Source organism: Cervus elaphus, chromosome 14 (assembly GCF_910594005.1).
Source record: "Cervus elaphus chromosome 14, mCerEla1.1, whole genome shotgun sequence".
Classification (NCBI taxonomy): domain Eukaryota; kingdom Metazoa; phylum Chordata; class Mammalia; order Artiodactyla; family Cervidae; genus Cervus; species Cervus elaphus.
The window spans coordinates 53,452,241-53,471,651 of record NC_057828.1 but is presented as its reverse complement, the minus strand read 5'-3'; the positions used below and the strand labels follow the sequence as shown (position 1 = coordinate 53,471,651).

General features: G+C 54.4%; 1 long non-coding RNA gene across 1 annotated transcript; it reads left to right on the top strand.

Annotated features, from left to right (window-relative positions):
- Positions 1–3,815: 3,815 nt before the first annotated feature.
- Positions 3,816–16,581, top strand: LOC122708207. The gene is made up of 4 exons (XR_006345046.1): positions 3,816–4,099; positions 12,282–12,370; positions 13,006–13,302; positions 15,435–16,581. It is a non-coding gene; the product is annotated as an uncharacterized LOC122708207 (long non-coding RNA).
- The last annotated feature ends 2,830 nt before the right edge of the window (positions 16,582–19,411 follow it).

The following is a 19,411-nucleotide window of genomic DNA, read 5'->3' as shown; positions in this document are numbered from 1 at the left end:
AATGTCAATGTTCACTCTTGCCATCTCCTGTTTGACCACCTCCAATTTACCTTGATTCACGGACCTAACATTCCAGGTTCCTATGCAATATTGTTCTTTACAGCACCGGACTTTACTTCCATCACCAGTTACATCCACAGTTCATCTCTCCCAAATTGAAGGAGGAGGAATTAACTTTCCATGCCTCTAACTTTCCCTTCCACTCTGCTCCTCTCTCTGACACTTCTGGTCAGACCTCTAGGAAGTGTAGCTCACAGGCGTATCTCTACTTGCCCTGTGTCCCCAGCCTCATCCCAGCCTCCCAGCCTAGGTGGCAACTCCAAGGAGCACCTTTAGCACTGTCTTCCCAGCTTCTCCAAGGCCTTTCTGAGGGTTGGTGGCCCCCCACCTCGCTAACCCCACTCCTGCTTCCTCTCACTCCTTCAAGCTGCCCTGGATTTCTCTTCTTGGTCCACCTTGAGGGGGGAAGAGGGGACACTTATAGCTGCCTTGTATTCATCAGGGTGGGCAGACATCTGGGGACACATAACCCAGGACTGGAGGCTCACTTCACAGTCACTGAGGTCCTTTCTCACTTGACAAAGTTGTGTGGTATCCCCTGGATGAGTCTCTACCTGACTTGAGGGAGCAAGGTCCTTCCACCTGTGATAGCACCATCCACGCTCGAGGAGAGGTGAGGCCCTCTGGAAGGCACTGAAAACTCGGCCACCACTCAGCCTCTCACCCCAGCCCATGCACAGAGGCCAGGAAGACAGTGGGGCTGAGCCGTCTTCCTGTGGGACCCTACACTCCAGGCTGGGTGGAGAGGAACTTCTGAGGATCAGCAGCACCTCTGCCACAACCTGCAGGCAGTATCTCCCCTCAGATCGTTCCCTTTATCTGCAGACAGACAGCTCAGTGCCTCCTGGGTCTGCAGCCATCTCCAGGTTAAACACACTCACTCTACAGTTTTCTGTGCTCCGACATCTAGCCCCAGGTCTGGGGGATCACAGGTTATAGGGCCTCTATGTGAAGAAGCTGGGCCCACAGAAACAACTGGGGGAGCCCCACTTTGTGGAGTCTCATTTTCACCATAGTACATGCAATCTAAAGTCCCAAAACTTTTCCATCATTCTTCGGTAATCAAAGTCTGCTGTTCCTTAAGGTCATTATTAAAAGTTTCATTTCATGGAGAAGGAAATGGCAGCCTACTCCGGTATTCTTGCCTGGGAAATCCCATGAACAAAGGAACATTCATGGGGTCCCAAAAGAGTCAGACATGACTTAGTGACTAAACAATAAGAATAAAAACAAAGGAAATACAATTGATTTTCTATATTGTTCTTCTTTCTGCAAGCTTCTTAATTCCATTTAATCTAGTACTTTTTTTTTGTAGACTTCATCAGATTTTTCATGTAGAAACTGTCTAAGGGGAGGGACTTTGTCCTACTCATCACTGTATTTCCAGTACTGACAAGAGTGCTTGTATAGGTAGATACACACAAAAAAATTGTTAAATGGATGGATATACTCACTGAGTAATTTCCTCCATTAGACTGCAAGCTGTGAGAGGGTTAGTTAGTTCAGTCACTCAGCCGTGTCGGACTCTTTGCGACCCCATGGACTGCAGCACGCTAGGCTTCCCTGTCCGACTCCCGGAGCCTACGGAAACTCATGTCCATCACATCGGTGATGCCATCCAACCGTCTCATCCTCTGTTGTCCCCAACTCCTCTCGCCTTCAGGACATTTTATTTTGCTCTCTGGAGCATTTCCCAGTGCCTGGAATAGAATCTGGCATATTGTAGGTGCTTAATAAATATCTGGTGACTGCCTTAAAGTAAATAAATAAATGAAAGTCTCATTTCAGTGATCAGAATGCCCAGTCCTGTGTGAGTGGTCAAGGTGACCTCCTGCAATGGGCAGAAGGGACTTGGTTCTGCATGCATTTCTTCAGTCTTCAAAGAGTGAAGGAGGAAAGAGCTGGATATGGGGTTCTCACCTGATTAAAACTGCTGAAATCCACATTCTCTGTGCTTCGCAAGTGTTTGGAGCTTACACACCCTCTCACCCTCCCCTCCCCCCAGGGATCATTGTGTGTGACCCTCATCCTGAGCCCCAGGAATCCCACGGTCACCTACCTGTGGGCCACATCACCTCTGGCACAGTCCATCTGGAGAACCAAGAAGCCCCAAGTCAGCTCTCTTTCCCAGGCATTAAAGAACCTTGAACACCCTCCATCCTGACCAGCAATGGGAATGCAGACCCCAGTGTGGAGATCACCATGATCCCTGCACTACCCACCCACTTAGCTCAGTCTTGCCTTAGGACTTCCTGGGGATCCTCTTTCTACCTGAAGGGGCTTTCCTCTGGTCAAGACAGACATCCAGTCAAAAACCAGGACAGAAGCACTGACCTTGTTAAAACCACTCTTTCTCAATCCTCCACATATGACTGTCTAGTGTTTTTCCTATTTATTAATTAGTTTATTTGTTCATTATATGCCCCACCCGTAGTGGAATACAAGCTCCGGGCACTTAGCGCTCTGCACACAGTTGTTGTTGTTCAGTTGCTAAGTCATGTCTGACTCTTTGAGACCCCATGGACTGCAGCACACCAGGCTTCCCTGTCCTTCACCATCTCCTGGAGTTTGCTCACACTCATGTCCATTGAGTCGGTGATGGTATCCAACCATCTCATCCTCTGCCGCCCCCTTCTTCTTTTGCCTTCAATCTTTGCCAGCTCCAGGGTCTTTTCCAATAACTCTGCTCTTTGCACCAGGTGGCCAAAGTATTTAGGAGCTCAATAAAACCTGCTTAGCATGTTCATCATATGGGGCTGTTAAGGCTGCCCAACAGTAGGCGTAGTACAAAAAGGGTCATGGATGGGTGAGCAGGGACCCAACACTTAGAACCTGCTTGCAGGGAAGTGTGGGTGGAGTTCTGGCAGCGCCTTGCAAAGTGGTTTCTTGGCTGGTGAGGGTGAAAACTGGAGAGTGAAGGGTACAAAGAAGAGGATACGGTCAGTCCTCTACAGACAGTTCTTTAGAAGTTTTGCTGAAGCGGGGACAAGACAAGGTGTGGCTGAAATGAAAGGTTTGTGTGTGGTGATGTTCTGTGAGGCTGTGGGGTTGGGGAAGAAGCAGCTGCAAAGGAAGAAGAGTCTGAAGGCAGGAGGCAGGTGGAGCAGAGGAAGATGCAAGCAGGGTTAGTGGAGGCCTTAGCCCTGAGGCAGGAGGCAGGACCCTGGAAGTCCTTCTTGGTGACTTTAGCCAAGGCCTTGCCTCTCTGGGCCTCCATCGTTTCATCTGCACCCAGAGGCAACACAGCAATTGTTAGCTTCAGGACCTCTCTGAACAGCACGGTACCTGGCACAGTAATAATACAAAAAGTAGTCATAGTCATTGTCATTTTCATCCCTGTGACGTTGGGAGGAAGGGCAGGAGAGTCCATGTGGCTGCAGAGAACCTGGTGGGTCTGGGGTCTGGGGCCTGGGCAGGGACGGGCTGTTTCCTCAGTGATCCGGGAGGAGCCAGCCACGCGTCCCAGACCTGCAGCTCCGGAGCAGCCCACTGGGACCTCTGCCCGGGAGGCAGAACCAAAGCCAGGGACACCCAGGCTCTGCAGGCCGGACCAGCAGAATCGCCTGGTACCTGCGCACCAGGCCAGGCCGGAGGGCCGGGAAGAGAAGGGTTAAGCCGCGCGGCCTCGGGGCCCAGGGGTGTGAGGCAGGGGGGCGGGGAGGGAGCCGCAGGCGCGTGGCCGCGATTGGCTGGGGCACATGCCCGGGGGCAGCTGCGGGCGGATGGCCGCCCAGACTTCCTGGACGCGCCTGGCGCCTCCGCCGCGCCGCCGCTGGCGACCTCGGGGGACGTGCCGCCGGCTGCCCGGGGACAGCTCCGCTCCCGCGCCGGCCCCCAACCCCCACCCGCGGCTGGCGGGCGGCGGGGACTGTCTCTCTAGGGGCTTGTCAACCACAGTGACAGCGTCGCCGCCGGCGCCGCCCACGCGTGCTGCTAGGGCTGATGCCCACCAACCAGCCAGCACCTCTCCCCTAACAGGGCCGAATGTGTCCAGAGGTCCATCCGCGGGGCAAGCCGCTGGCCCCGTGGAGCCAAGCGGGTGAGCCCCTCTTTAGCTGATCGCTTTGGCTGACCATACCTGCAGCGGGGAGGGGGCTGGTTCTGGAAGCTCCAGGACCTCATATTGCATAACAGATGAGGGGGTCAACTTGCTCCCCAACACCCTCCAGCCGGTCGGACAGCACCCAACTTGATGCTAAAGCTCAGCTTCTCTGTACACTGGGGTTAGATGGGGTCTGAAATCTCGGAGAGAGAGTATTGGGTGCAGTAGAAAAGGACACAGGCTAGGACAGGTCTCCCATGAAAAGACACAGACCAGGCAAAGGGGGACATGGTGGAGTCCTGCTTCGAAAAGCTATGCATCCCACCCAGGAGGAGTTGATAAGCAGTTTATTCTGGCCTAGAGAATTCCATGGACTGTATAGTCCATGGGGTTGCAAAGAGTTGGAACAGGACTGAGAGACTTTCACTTTATAACAATACTTCCCAAGGGCAGGGCTGTTGACAAGATTAAGGTGTGTGCAGAGTCTTGGTGAGTTTCTCTGGTCCTTTCAATCTTTTGCCTCAGGTGGTTTCTGAGGCAACTGTTCTAATCTGCCCTTTGGAACTCAGGGAAGGTCACGAAAGCTAGAGTCTTGCTTATGAGAAATGGTGGACAAAAAAAAAGAGGGCTCTGTGCTGGAGAGCCTCACAGAGCCCTGCAAGGTTTCACACTGTGGCCAGGGATCTTAATGGTGGATGTGCAGGTCAGCACCCCCTCCCAGGCCCACCCGCAGCTGTTCAGACTAGAATCCTAACAGGAACTCCTGGAAGAGGCTCTAGAAAACCCTAAACCAGCCACCAAGAGTTGATAAAGTCTCAGTTGTCATTTTGAAAAGTATTGGTTTGCTCATGCTGGTGAGATAAGCACTGTTGAAAAAGATATAATTCATTTCGAATAGAAGATGGAGCTGATGCTCCTGGGAAAGACTATGGCAGTTTTCAGAGAAAAGTTTCTCCACCTTTTTTTGGTCTGGACATTGCCCCTGCTCTACCTTCTATGTAGGACCCTCTGAACCTCAGCCCTGGATACGGTTAGGGGAGATCACGCCTGCCTTCCTTCCTGGGTTCCCATGGGAGGCCTGGCCTAGTCTGTGTCCTCTGCCTCCTCCACTCCCCTCCCACTCTGCCCTAGCCCACTACCCTGTGTGTGGCTCCTACCTCTTCAGCCCCCCGGCTGCCTTGCCTTTGTAAAAGGGGAGGAATTTCCTTGGAGAGGGAGGCAGTGAGGCGATCACCTGCCCTGCTCTCTCATCTATCACCCTGAACTGTGTTTCATGATAAAATTTCTCATCCACAGCCAGTGATAAATGGAATCAGCCCAGAGGAGACCATATCGGGTGGGGGTGGGAGGGGTGGGGATGCCTCATTCAGGGTTTCTGGGCCTGGGTGAGGGAAACCCAGGTAAATTGTTTCTCTGTGTTAACACACAACCTGGAAAGAGCCAAGGTAGTGGATTTGTGTGACCTGATCTGTACTGTTGGTAAGAAGGCATGCATATGTGATTCTGTGTGCTCTGAACCAGCTTGTTAACCCTGCAGAGTGATGGTGCAGGGCTGAGGGCGTGGTGTGTGGAGGCCAAGCCTTGGAGGGAAAGCAGTAGGGATTCAGAATACAGGCATGGTAGCCAGGTGGGTACTGAATAAGACCCCAGAGCAGAGAAGCTATATCCCCAATGGAAGCTGCTGTGAAACTGTGTAACTCGGGTTGGAACTTGAACCCACGGTCTTCCAACTGAGATCATACACCTGGTCTCAGGACTTAATGAAGCTCAGGTTCTTAATGTCTCATTGCAGAAAGAATTCAGGGAGAGACAAAGTGATAAGTAAGAAGTAGATTTATTTAAAGAGAAACACACTCCACAGACAGTGTGGGCCATCTCAGAAGGCAAGAGCAGCACCAGAGTGTAGGGGTTGTCAACTTTTATGTTGTTGTTCAATTGCTAGTTCAATTGCTAGGTTGTGTCTGACTCTTTGCAACCCCATGGACTGCAACATGCTAGGCTCCTCTGTCCTCCACTATCTTCCAGAATTATCTCAAATTCATGTCCATTGAGTCAGTAATGCTGTCTAACCATCTCATCCTCTGTTGCCCACTTAGAGTTGAATAATTTCATAGGCTAATGAGTGTACTGTTGGTAAGAAGACATGCATATGCGATTTTGTGAGCTCTGAACCAGCTTGTTAGCCCTTCAGAGTGATGGGGCAGGGCAGGGGGAGGGTGGGGAGTGGGTTGGTAAAGAATCTGCTGGCAATCCCAGAGACCTGGGTTTGATCCCTGGGTTGGGAAGATCTCCTGGAGAAGGGAATGGCTACCCACCCCAGTATTCTAGCCTGGAGAATTCCATGGACTGTATAGTACATGGGGTAGCAAAGAGTTGGACACGACTCTTTCATTCCAGCTGTTTGGGGAATGGGGTGGGGATTTCCAGAAATTGGGCCACTGCTCACGTTTTGACCTTTATGGTTGGCCTTGGAACTGTCATGGCACCTGTGGGCGTGTCATTTAGCTTGCTGATGTATTAGAGTGAGTGTATACTGAGGCTCCTGGTCTAGTGGAAGTTGACTTGTCCGCCATCTTGAACCTATTTGGTTCCAATCAGTTTATGTCATGTCCTCGGGCCCTGCCCCCTTCCCTCCTGTTTCAGCTAGAGGAATCAGAAAAATGGGGTTAGCCACAGAGTGGGGTGCTAGGGCAGACAGGAGGAGGGGCTGGGTGTCAGAGCCCAGCCTGCTGCCGAGGGAGGGAAGCAGGCAGCTCGTGGGCTTATGGGCAGGATGACGGGAAACAGCACCTCTAGCAGCTCCAGGTGTCAGATGAGCCCCTAGTCCTCCAAACAGGAGCCTCCAGGCCTTTAGGTATCCAGACCTCAGGCAACTCTCAGCATCAGTCCCAGACAGCAAGATGATGGCCAATGGCTCCTCTGGGTCCCCTCCTTTCTTCTGCTTTTACCCCAGGAATCCATGAGAAGTCCTTAAGCTAATAACTAAGGAGTTAATTAATAATCAAAGTGATAAGCTGGAGCAAGCTTGACCCAGAGCAGCTGAGGGTTTGTTTGATCAAAGCCCAGAGGTCCAGAGCATGGGACCACAAAGCTATTCTGCCACTTGCCAGCTGTCACCTGTAAAAGGAGGTAAAAAGAGCATCTATGTCATAGGTTGCCCTCAAGGCACCTGAGATTATGCTTGTGAGATGCTGAGTCATTATGACACGTATTTCTAAGGCCTCCTGACTGCCAGCTGGGGCCAGGAGAGGAGACCCCTCTGGGGCTCACAGTTCAGGTGGGACTATTGGATTCCTAGCAAGTCAGAGTCTGAGTTCTGGAAATGCAGACATGTGTGCTCACAAGCTCAAGTGACAATGTCCTTGTCGGTCTGGAGAGATCCAGAAGGCTTCATAGAGGAAGTGGCATTTGAACTGGCATCACAAGATGAGTAGGAGTAGATGGAGGGGATGTTCTGGGATGTGCATGGTCCCTCAGCTCCTGCGGGGCTCTGACGTGTGGGTCTCGGCCTGCTCCAAGAGGAGGGTCAGAGTTTCTTTTCTCTGATTCCCACTCGGGGAAGAAAGGGCTATGTGAACTGCCCACTTTGTCCTGGGGGTGCAACACTGTGTGGCACAGAGGCAGGCTCAGTGCTGGCTGAACAACTCAGGAGCTGTGGAGTTAGTGAGTCGGGAAATAACAAGTCAAATGCTTCAGCAGTACCCAAGAGGGGAGCAGGGAAACAGCAGGGCCTGGGGAGCTGCCCAGCCAAGGAGGCCTAAGCCTCTAACAAGGGAGCAAGCATAGGACAAGGCAGGGTCCCACCTGAGAGCCAGCCCGGAGCTGGAAGAAACACCAGGGCAGAGTCTGTGGTGTCTGTGCTGTTTGGGTGCCGAGCTTCTCAAAGCCACTGCCTTTGAGGACAGTGTCTCCCAGGAGTCACACTGGCTTTCATGGTCCACAGGGATGGGTGGAAGCAGCATCCTCCCACCAGAGAGCATCCCCAGAGGCTCTAACTTGTAGCTGGCTGTGTGGAACATGGGTGGCATTTTGAACTAGGCCCTTTTTCCATGCTCTCTCTGGGAGTTTTACCTACCACTTGATGAATTTTACCTGCCCCACAGACAGAAGAAACATAGCCCCTTTCATGACCAAAACTCATATGGATGGCACCCTCTCTTCCACTCCACTCTGGTCCACCACCTTCCACGCTGCTTAGGAACAGCCCATCCATCTGTAGAGCTGGGAGCCAAGGCCCAGGGCTCCCTGCAGGTCAGACGTCTGCCTCCGCTGGGAACCATGCCCCAGGGTGCTCCCGTGGCCAGAGGACCAGCCTGAGAGGATTCTCCCTGAGCTCCCTCTGTCAGTAGCACCCCGTCCTTGGAGCCCCTCGGCAGTGACACACTGAGATTCAAACCCACCTGTGTTTCAGACGGCGGCCACTCCAAGCCAAAGCCTGGTGCCACCAACCCTACCTGTGTCTCGTGTGTGACAGGTATGTGTTCATAGCCAGGCTGCTGCTCATACAGTCCACAGAGTGCACCTGTGGATAAACCAGGGTTTTCCAAGATTAAATTTCAGCACTGGCGTGCTGGTGATGCAGTCTTCCCCACTGATGGATGGAACCCTGGTCCTGGGCCCGCTGGCTTCTCCCCAGAGTGGACTCAGCCTCTCTCCTAGCTCTCGCTGCTCCAGACACAGGGTGCACTTACCCGGCTAACATGCTATAGCCAACTCCCTCCTCCCATGTCCTCCTGGTCCACTTAGTAAAGCCACCAGCCACCCATGGCAGCAGGGGTGGGCCTGAGGGCCTGGAGCTGGAAGTGGCCAACAGAGGACAGGCTAAGGGTGCTGCAGAGAGCATGGCTTCCAGGCCCTTGACTATGGAGCCCCCTCTGATGCCCTTGCCCTGGGACGTCCCAGCCTTTACCAGGCTGTGGTGAATTAGCAGGTGATGGGGCAGAGGGTTGTACAGCAACAGAGGTCTTTTGTGCAGCAGGTTGTACAGGCCATGGGGCCCAGACACCCCGAAAACACCTGCCAAGAGACTCCCTTATACCAGGCCCTGCACCAGTGCGGGGCGCCTTGTGAACTCATGGGACAGGCACTCTGACAAGACAGAGCAGCCAGACCTACCCTCCTGCCAGAACAACTCAAAGACCAGGCAAAATTCAGGACACAACAGCCCTCGAAACATGACATTAGATGTCCAAGGACAGACGCCTAAGAGGCAGGAACCATCGCGGTGAGTCCTTGGACCCCTCAGTATGCTGCCCCCAGAGTATCCAGCTGTGGAGCAAGAAGGGGACCCAGGCAGGTTCAGGGGTGCTCCGGAGGGGAGACACAGAACTCGAGGGCCTGGAAAGCCAAGGCAGAAAGAGTTTGCAGGATGGAGCCCTGGAGAGGAGGGAGCCCCAGAATCTGCCGGGCACAGATCAGCCTGTGCATGTGAGGAACGTGCTGGAGGCCAGGAAAGACCCGCCAAGAGGGTCAAAGGAAGTCATGTCAAGAGCTCAAGCAGGATGTGAAAAGTGTGGGCTCATTCTGACAGCCAGGCCGGAAAACCTGAAAAAGAGACAGAGTATCATGTGGGTCTTGCCACTGTAAAGTAGGACAAAATGGACCCAAGACTAAAGGCTGCTCTAGTTTTCCCAGCAAAGCTTAAAACCAAGACCTAAAGAGACCAAAATGCTACCAAGTAACATCCCGGTGTCCAGAACAAAGTGCAAGGATATTTATGAAATATTCAGCTCCCGACAAAACTCACAGTGGTGACCACCCAATCAAAAGTCAGCAGACGTGTACGGAGGCAGGAAGATACAGCCCAGAAATGACTGTGATGAAAGGATGAGTGTTCAAGGACATAGAAGCTTTTTCTACAACCATATCTAGGTGTTCAAGAAGCTGGAGGACAGAATGAATATGTCTGGAGCAAAAATGAATGCTGTAGGCAGGGGAGGGGGGCATATCTGTCGTGGGAGGAGGGTAAAAACTTGGATCTGAAATCTGAACAAGTAAGGTCTCTTCAAGGGGTGTGGGCTCACAGCCAGGCCCTGTGGAGGTCACCAGGCACACATACCCAACCCCACACAGGCCTGGGATGCCTGGCACAGAGTAGTATGGCTCAAAACATACACTCGAATCTTGTTTAATTTATGCTCCCTTTTTACAGATTCAGAAGCAGAAAGGGTGAAGGTCTTTCCAAGGCCACACAGCCAGTAAATGGTGGGTGCAGTGCCCTGGGCATGTGGCCTTGGGCACTTTGAAGAGCACACCCCTGACCCCCACATCCTGCCAACCTGGTGGGTTCAAGGTGGGCTTTGGGTAACCCTGGTTCCCAGCATGCAAGCAAGCTGGGAGGGGGAGGCATGTCAGTGTTCGGTCCAATAACATTAGCTAGCAGGAGAGAGATGTCCATGCCCACATCCGATCCTGCCACATCCTCCATTCAGGATGGTTGGAGCCCAGTGTCCCCCACCCTAGCTCCCCGACCTTGCCTTGCCCTCAGCCTCCTCAACTTGGGGGGTGGGAACCCGGCTTCATGAGGGTGCTCATTTCTATAATTCTGTAATCACCATAATTGCTTTAATCACCACTCAGGCTGGAGCACTCTGGGGTCTTCGGCCTCTGCATTCAGCCCTCACCTCTGTGCACCTAAGCAGCTCCACCTGGGGGCACAGACGCACAGCCCAGGGAACAGCCCTGGGTCACCCCCACCCAGCCCAACCCTGCCATGGCTTAGCGCTGGGCAACTCCGTCAGCACCAGCCATGTATCTAGACTGTTTGCTTGCTCCACACCTGCCTGACCAGGAGCCCAGTGCCGGACACAGGAAGACAGGATGAGCAGGGAGTGAGTGGGGCCATGCCTGCAGGCATCACACCCTGTACAGGTGCTGCCCTGAGTTCCACCCAGGGAGGCACAGACACACTTCGAAGAGGTGATATGAACCCAGACACCAATCTTTCCTTCTTTCCTTCACCCTGGGTGGCATGTTGTGGGGAGGGGGAGCGTGGGCCTCTGTTGTGTTGATGATGGTGACCTCTGCACTGACTGGGCAAGTACCAGGGTCCAAGCATGCAACTTTACCAGCCTCTAGTGACGAGGCTTCACTGACAGAGGCCTGCGCAGAGAGGGCTGGGGGGAAGGCTGAGGTCCACGGCATGAGAGCTAAACCCCATAACTCCACCTGTCCTTGGCTGCAAACTCTCCAAGGCTGAGGCTCCAGGGTCCTGCCATTAAGGGTTGGGGGAGGGAGGACGAGGGGCCCCCCCAGAGTCCCCACAGCCAGCAGCAGCTGAGAGCCAGGCCCAGGCAGGCGGCAGGACTGCCACCGGCTCCTGCCAGGCCCCTGGCAGCATGAGCAATGGCGGGCTGAGCGATAAGAAACTAATAATTTATGTTTCCAGTTCCCGCGGCTCCGGCGCCGAGGGAAGGCTGGGCCACAGCCTCCTCCTCACTGAGCGGCCGCAATCCTTTATTGCACAAATTATTAACGACCAGAGAATGAATGACTCTGTAATCAGATCAGGGCTGCCAGCACTTTTCATTTCATTTATTTGTATAAATTCTGAAGTCAGGCTCTAGCCTGAGCTCAAAAGCCAGCCTCACTCTGGCCGGGGCCCAGGTCCCCACCAGAGCACACCCCTCCCTCACCATCATCCTTGACTCCAAGTGGGTATTAAAGACAGAGGGGGCTGGGGAGGGGGCAGGGAATGGGCCTAAGCTGCAAGACCTGAGTTGCCACGTGCCCACCGAGACCTCCTCAGACCATGGGTCCTGGACCAGGGTCAGAATTCTGTCCTTCAGCCCTCTCAGAGCCCCCTCCTACCTGTCCTCAGACCAGGGGGTTCCCGGTCCCTGAGGGAGACCCGCTCCTACCTATGCTTCTCCTTCACCCCAGACCCTCACTCCTCATAGGAGGCTCTGATACTCCAGGCCACCTCTGCTTCCTCCGGCCCCAGGCCTCTGCCCCTTTCCTTCTGCTTCTCCTGCCACCTCCTGGTCCTCCTCCCCCGGTCACCACCTGCCTCATGGGCTGGCCTCTCCCCTTCCCTCTTCCTGTCCTGCTGCTGGATTGGGCCCTCACCTCCCTTGGGTTCAGGGGCTATGAGGCTTTCTGTTCGGCACCGAGGAGTGAGCTGCCTATGGTCCTCTCACGAGCCCACTTTTAATCTCATTGACCTCTCGTTATACTACAGCACATAAATTCAGATTTGGAGAGCTTATGTTCCATCATAAATTGGGCTGGCAGACTTCCGATCAACAAGATAAAGCTGTCTCCTGTGAGGTGGGTGTTTTATTAGTCTTGGCCTCAGTGCTGCAGGCAGTGGAGGTGGGGTGGGGGAGGGAGGTCTCTGAAATCCTCCTATGCTGTTCAGAGGGGCCTGATGGTGCTTTTTGCCATCATGGGTACGGCATCTCCTAGACCCCTATCCCCATAGCATCAGAATGAGCAGCCACAGCTGGACCCCCAGGCAAGGCACTGGAAGGTCAATAGGGCGACCCCATGTGCACCCAGGCATGTATCCATGAGTGCCCCTCCCTCTGTGGTAGAGCTTCGAGAGCTTGGCCAGAGCCAGAATGAGGTTCATGAGTGGGGGAGGCAGCTGCACATGCCTGGGCATCCTGAGGGACAAAGGGCTGGAGGAGGGGCCCAGAGAAAGAGCATCCAGGACACAGCTCCAGAGACATGGTGGCCTGGCCTGGCTGTTAGAAGATGCAGACGCCTAACCACCAGGATCCCCAAAGATGGATATGGGGAGGTCTTGACACCTTCAGGCCACCCAGCAGGGCCTGGGCTCCTACTGCCCAGGATTGGGGATGATGTCTGCTGACCGTGCCTGTCCCTCCCTGGAGGACAAGTCCTTCTTCAAGAATTCAGTCTCTGCCAACACTCTCTCCCTCTGCTCCCAACACTTCCAGCCCAGCTTCTGGCCCAGCCTGCCAGCACCACCACTCAGTGAAGCCACCCAAATCAGCACAGTAGGAGCTCCACCTGGCCCTTTCAAGCCACCAGCACTGTGTTCCTACCCATTCTGAGTTTGCTGTGATTGGAGCACCTCTGAGTACATGGGCCTGCCCAGGGCCATGGCAGCACGGCAGGAAACCTGGGCGACTGGATGTATGTTGGTGTTCTGGGGGCACAGTGGGGCCCTACCAGGAGAGGAGGTGATCCTGGGAGGCTTCTTGGAGGAGGGGGTGCTGCTGTGAGTCTTGAAGGTAAGTAGGTAGTTGTTGTTCAGTCACTAAGTCATGTCTACTTTTTGTGACCCCATGGACTGTAGCACACCAGACTTCCCTGTCCTTCACCATCTCCCGGAGCTTGCTCAAATTCATGTCCATTGAGTCAGTGATGCTAATCAACTATCTCATTTTCTGTTGCCCCCTTCTCCTGCCCTCAATCTTTCCCAGCATCAGGGTCTTTTCTAGTGAGTCAGCTCCTCGAATCAGGTGGCCAAAGTACTGGGGCTTCAGCTTCAGCATCAGTCCTTCCAGTGAACATTCAGGGTTGATTTCCTTTAGGATTGACTGGTTTGATCTCCTTGCTGTCCAAGGGACTCTCAAGAGTCTTCTCCAGCACCACAGTTCGATACCATCAATTCTTCAGCACTCAGCTGTCTTTATGATCCAACACTCACATCTGTACATGACTACTGGAAAAGCCATAGCTTTGAGTATACAGACCTCAGTTGGCAAAGTGATGTCTCTGCTTTTTAATATGCTGTCTAAGTGCTTGCTCCTTGGAAGAAAGTTATGACAAACCTAGACAGCATATTGCATTGAGCAGAAGCTGACAAGTTTCCTGAGGGCCACGTTCCTGGCTGGAAGATGGGATGACCCAGCCCAAGTAATAGCTTCGCTCTTTACCAATTTTGAATCATCTGTCCCATCTCTGAGGCCTTAGGTGCTCAGGAACCCACACATACCACTGGATCTCAGACACAAAGTTACACAACTGCTGACATGGGGCAAACTCTCAGATTTTGACAAGGCCAGTTAATCTAGGAGGTGATGTGTCTGTTCTGGAAGAAGAATCTATTGACATGTACACAGAGTCAAAGACCCCATCAAAGACTTGGGTCCTCTGACCTGGCAGGGCATGAGGACCCCATATTTGGAGATGCCTACAATCGTCTACACAGAGGTGAAAATACCCTATATAAGCCCAAGCTCTGCCAAATGCCTCTTCTCCTCCCATTCTCAGTGGCCTCCAAGCAGTCTTCCCACTTCCCCAGTCTGCAGGTGGGAAGCCCCTAGTGCCAATCTGCGACTCTGTTAAATGCTCTGAGGAAAGCGTCAGGTTGTAGCCTTGGACAGAGGCTGGAGCTGCTGCCCTCCCACGTCTATGGTCTGGCCTCGGCACATGGGCTGTACTCAGGATCTCAGCCAGTACCAGGCTGTGCCCTTCAGCCGACCCACTTCTGGGTCCACATGCGGGGTACTGCACGTAACTCCAGGGGCATGTCTGTCCCAGGGCCACCCACTGTGACACCCTAGACATAAGCACAGAAGACAAGATGGGCTCATGGAGAGCTCAGCAGATCACACTCAGACAGCGCCCACAAAGACATCAAAGCACCCCACAGGATGTTACTGATTCAACCTGTCCTGGAGAGATAGGCTCATTGGCAATGGGAGTCCAAGACTTGCCCTGGGATGGGGTCAGGCTAAACCTATGACCTCAGAACACCAGCCTGGGCCAGAGCTGTGGGGAGCAACAGTAAAACTCACTGTCCACCTAAGCTCTCTACTTCTGGAAATCCCTAACGGACAAATCTATGGTGACAAAGTGATTGCTGGCTCTCCAGGTGAGACTGTGTATGAGAGGCTCAGACCACCCACTCCTCCTCCTGGTGCAGGCAGGGCAGAGCAGCAGTCCCACCAGGGCACAGGTGGATGAGATCCTAAAATGTATGGCCAACTGCCCAGTGAAACCCTGTAAATTCTGTTGGGGTACAAGTTTCATTAAAGAAAGAAAAATGAATGGGAATCCAAAGCAACAGTGGTTTGCATGAGGTTCCTCAATACCCCTGCCCCACTTACTGGCCATGAGACAGGCACTCTGGAGAGCAGCCGGGAGTGACAGGGGGTGTCAAGGAGCCCATTACCCAGGACAGAGTGAAGGCCATTTCCAGGTACCTCTGGCTGTTTCTCTTTGAGGTTCTAGTCTGCTTCCCCTGTGCTTGAGTTCTGCTCTCTAAGGTCCCAGAGGACAAAATGCTGGTGACCCCTCTATGTAGCACAGAGAAGGCACTTTGTGGAAAGAAAGTGAGACAGGGGACTGGAGGGCTCAGCCAGTCACAGCCTGTCTCAGAGACCTCCTCCAAAGTCTATGCCTCTTCTTCATGCAGGTTGCTTCTTCATGCAGGAGTGGATGCAAGCCTTGCCAAGACCTCAGAACAGTGGACCACACCTGGCCTTGGGCTCTGACCTCCCCCCCACTCTGCAACACCTGCCAAGGGTGCTCACTCTGACTCCTGCGGGAGGGTCTCCCAGCCTCCGGAGTTTTTTCTCTCGCTCTGGTGAGGAGGAGCTTCTGGGACAGTAGGGTGGGCAGGTGCTGGGAGAAGTGAACAGGGGTGGAGCTGTCCCAGGCCAGGAGGCCAAGCTGCACTGGGAGTGGGTCACATAGACACCGCCCTGGAGAACAGTCCTCACACACTGACACATGAGTGTGTCTGAGGAGCTGTTGCCAGGAGCTCACATACCGCAGGAAGTCCATCATATATATGGTTACTGCTGGGCCAGTCTGGACTCCCTGCACAGCCTGGGAGCCTCACAGAGCTGGGCCTGGAGGCAGTGACTTCTGCTACCACCCCCGAACCAGCGCCTCAGCTCCAGCTTCTCTCAGTCTTCAGGGTCCCTGCATGGATGCCCTCTCTGCTTCAGCTTGCACCCAGCAGCCTGGCAGAGAGCCTACCTGGTCCCCTCTTCCATAAGCCCCCTCTTACTGCCCCCAGAGTCCTTAACTGATGCCTTGAGGATGGCACAGTAAGTGTCTCCAAGGGTCCTGGAGGATTCCAATCCCTTCGCTTGGCCCCACGTTTGAGGTGAGACCTTCAGTTCCTGCACTCTGAGACCATTTATGGAGAAAACACGTAGGGTATGCCAGGGCTCATCACGGTATTGACCAGGGCCTCTGCAGCCACATTTCACCCTGACTGTCTGCTCTAAGCCAAAGGGGACCCCACAGATGTTGAGCCCTTCTCTCATTTTTAGATGGGAAAACCAAGGTCACGATAAGGGCAGAGGGAACTATGTCACACAGTGGCTGGCCAGGAGGACCCAAGTCTCAGGACATGGCAGGGTCTGCTCTCTCCACTGCCTGCTTCAGCCTCTGCAGCCCAGCTCAGGTCCAGGCCAGGCTATGGCACTGAGCAGGGTGCCCCAGTGATGCCAGTAAGTGAGTGTTTTCACTCCTGGGGAGGGACCAGGCATGCAGAGCCAGTGGCAGCTAAGACACCCACCCATGTAAGCAGGCAACAGCTCCCTCTGTGCTGGCATCAGCGCACCCAGTGTATTCTGTAGTTTGTCAAGCACATGTGCATCACTGTCCTTGTGTCTGGGGTCACTTCATCTGTCTGAGAAGCTGTGCATATGTCGGCATGTGTAAAACAGCAGGTGAATATCATGGCACATGGAACCGACAGTGTGCACCCTGTGGGTGCCCTGAGTTGGGACACCAGGCACTAACTCTTTACTTCTTTAAATGGCATTAAGTTAAGGTCAGTGGACCATAAAGAAGGCTGAATGCTGAAGAACTGATGCTTTCGAATTGTGGTACTGGGGAAGACTCTTGAGAGTCTCTTGGACAGCAAGGAAATCAAACCAGTCAGTCCTAAGCGAAATCAACCCTGAATACTCATCGGAAGGATTGATGCTCAGGCTGAAGCTCCAATACTTTGGCCACCTGATGTGAACAGCTGACTCATTGGAAAAGACCTTGATGTTGGGAAAGATTGAAGGTGAAAGGAGAAGAGGGCAGCAGAGGATGAGATGCTTGGACAGCAACACTGATTCAAAGGACATGAACTTGGACAAACTCTGGGAGATGGAGAGGAACAGGGAGGCCTGGTATGCTGCAATCCATGGGGTCACAAAGAGTTGGACGCAACTTAGCGACTGAACAACAACAACAAAAGGTCAGTGGACAGTCCAGCCTCAGAAACACCTACTTTCCTGAAAGAGAGACAGCGTGGCCTGCCGCCAGCTCACAGCTGGCCAACAGCGAGGCATGTCCCAGCAGGGCGGCCCCTCCTGTATCTGACCTGGAACCAGGAACAGATGCTTCCTGAAGGTTCTGACCATTTCTGCAGGGGTGTCTGAGGGAGCCACTGTGCCACTCACCTCTGACCTCCCATCTACCCCTTCCTGATGGAATGGTGCTGCAAACCAGACCTTTTAACTGGACAAGCTGTCTTGGACATGACAACGGTATCCACCTGGCACTCATGCTGCAGGCCCGTGTGTCTATGTATGTTTCGTGCATAGGTCCTGGTGGTGTCTTCCATCTTGGCTGTCATATAAGTTAGCACACACACCGTCTGTGCATATTTGAGCTGAGGATGTCAGCATCCGTGTCTGCACCTGTCCTGTGCCAGCAGCTTTGGGAGCTGCTGTGTGTGCGTGTGGGTGTGAGCACACGTGTGGGTGTGAACACGCGTGTGGGCTGCTGTCTGTGTGCCTTTGAGAAGGCATGGATCTGTTGGTTGCTGTGGGTGCTTGTGTGGGCATGTGTGTGAGGCTGTGCCCACACCTGTGGGGCCCCTGTGATCTGTCCTGGCATGCCTTCCTGTCTGGGCGGGTCTGGGCCTGCTCTCCTACCCCCTAAGGTACCCGGGGTGAGCACAGGAAAACTGGAGGCTGATGGTACCCCTGCACCTGTGGTCTCAGCGACCCACTGCTTTCTTCTGTATCTTCCAGCCTCACCTCTAGGTCTCTCTTCCTGGGGTTTTACCACATCTGGTACTCAATAAGTGATTGATTGGTGAAGGAATGGATGAAAAGGGGGCTCTGAGAGGGTGGTCTGGAGGGGAAGAAGGCGGGCATTCCAGGATGGGAGCGAGCGCCAGCTTTGGACCGGCCGGGCAGCGCCAGCCGGGCGATCAAGGCTGGCAGAGCCTGGGCTGGGGGCATCAGGGTCTGTGGGCCGCCCCCGCGCTCCCTGGGGACGTCTCGGGTCACCGTCTGCACCGCCGCCCGCGCCGCCCCGCGGGTTATTTATGACCCCCTCTCCCTCCCTGGCGGCGGCGGCGGCGGCGGCGGCGGCGGCGGCGGGCAGCAGCAGCAGCGGAGGGCCCCGCGCGGGGGAACCTCGAGAAGCGATGGCGCCGCGGAGGCCGGCGGGCGGGGGCGGGGGCGGGGCCTCCTCGGGCCAGAGGAGGAGCTGCAGCCGCCGACCCCACCTTCCCTCTCTGCGGAGTCGCCAAGCCTGAGGGCCAGATGGCGGGGATCCCAACGCCAGAATTCTGCCCCTCTGGCCTGCCTGATTCCAGTCTGAGAAGTGCAGAGGAACGTGAGGGCTCAGGCGCCAGACGGACACAAGTGGACAGGCGGGAGGAAGGGAGCAGATCCTTCTGGGAAGGCTATGACAGCCAGGGTGAGGATACCTGGTCCCCCAGGGGAAAGCTGCTCTGAGGCCCCATGGGCAGAAGGCTCTATTTCCCAAGAACAGGGGGAAATAGGTGGGGGCGGGGGAGAACTGCCCTGATCAGTCAAGACCCCGGAGAACCCCTGTAAGATGTCTCCTTGGAGTCAAGAGTGGCCCTGAGAGGAGGGGGGTTCTGCAGGGAATTCTGGACTCCGTCACGGTGTTTTCAGAAGGGAACCCTGGTCCTCCAACGAAGGCTGGAGCCAGATGGCAGCATGGAAGTTAGGCTGGGTCCGGTAGGTCAGCCCCACACCTTGCCAGCTGGGCCTCTCCCTGACAGCCACAGGTGGGGTCCCCCGTGCCACTCCTAACCACTGTGGGCACATGTGTGACGAAAGAGGCCAGGGATGAGTGAAGGGTGGTCCTGGGAGGACCCCTGCTCAGACTCAGGACAGAGGAGAGGCCGGGCCTGACAGCTGCCTGGTATCTTCTCAGATCTAGAGATGAGCTTTCAGCCTCCCTTCTCCAGACCACAGTGTGAAGGTCAGGGGTTAAGAGGCCTGAGGCTCAGCGGACAGGTGCAGGCAAACCTTAGAAGAGCTGGGCGGAGGCTGTCTTTTGGCAGCTGGGTCAGGGCTGTAGCCAAACAGGCTCATTCCATGTGGCATGTCCATATCGAGCTATGACCACAGATTAACATGACAGCTCCCCGTGGGTCTTGGCGCTCAGGTGAGGACA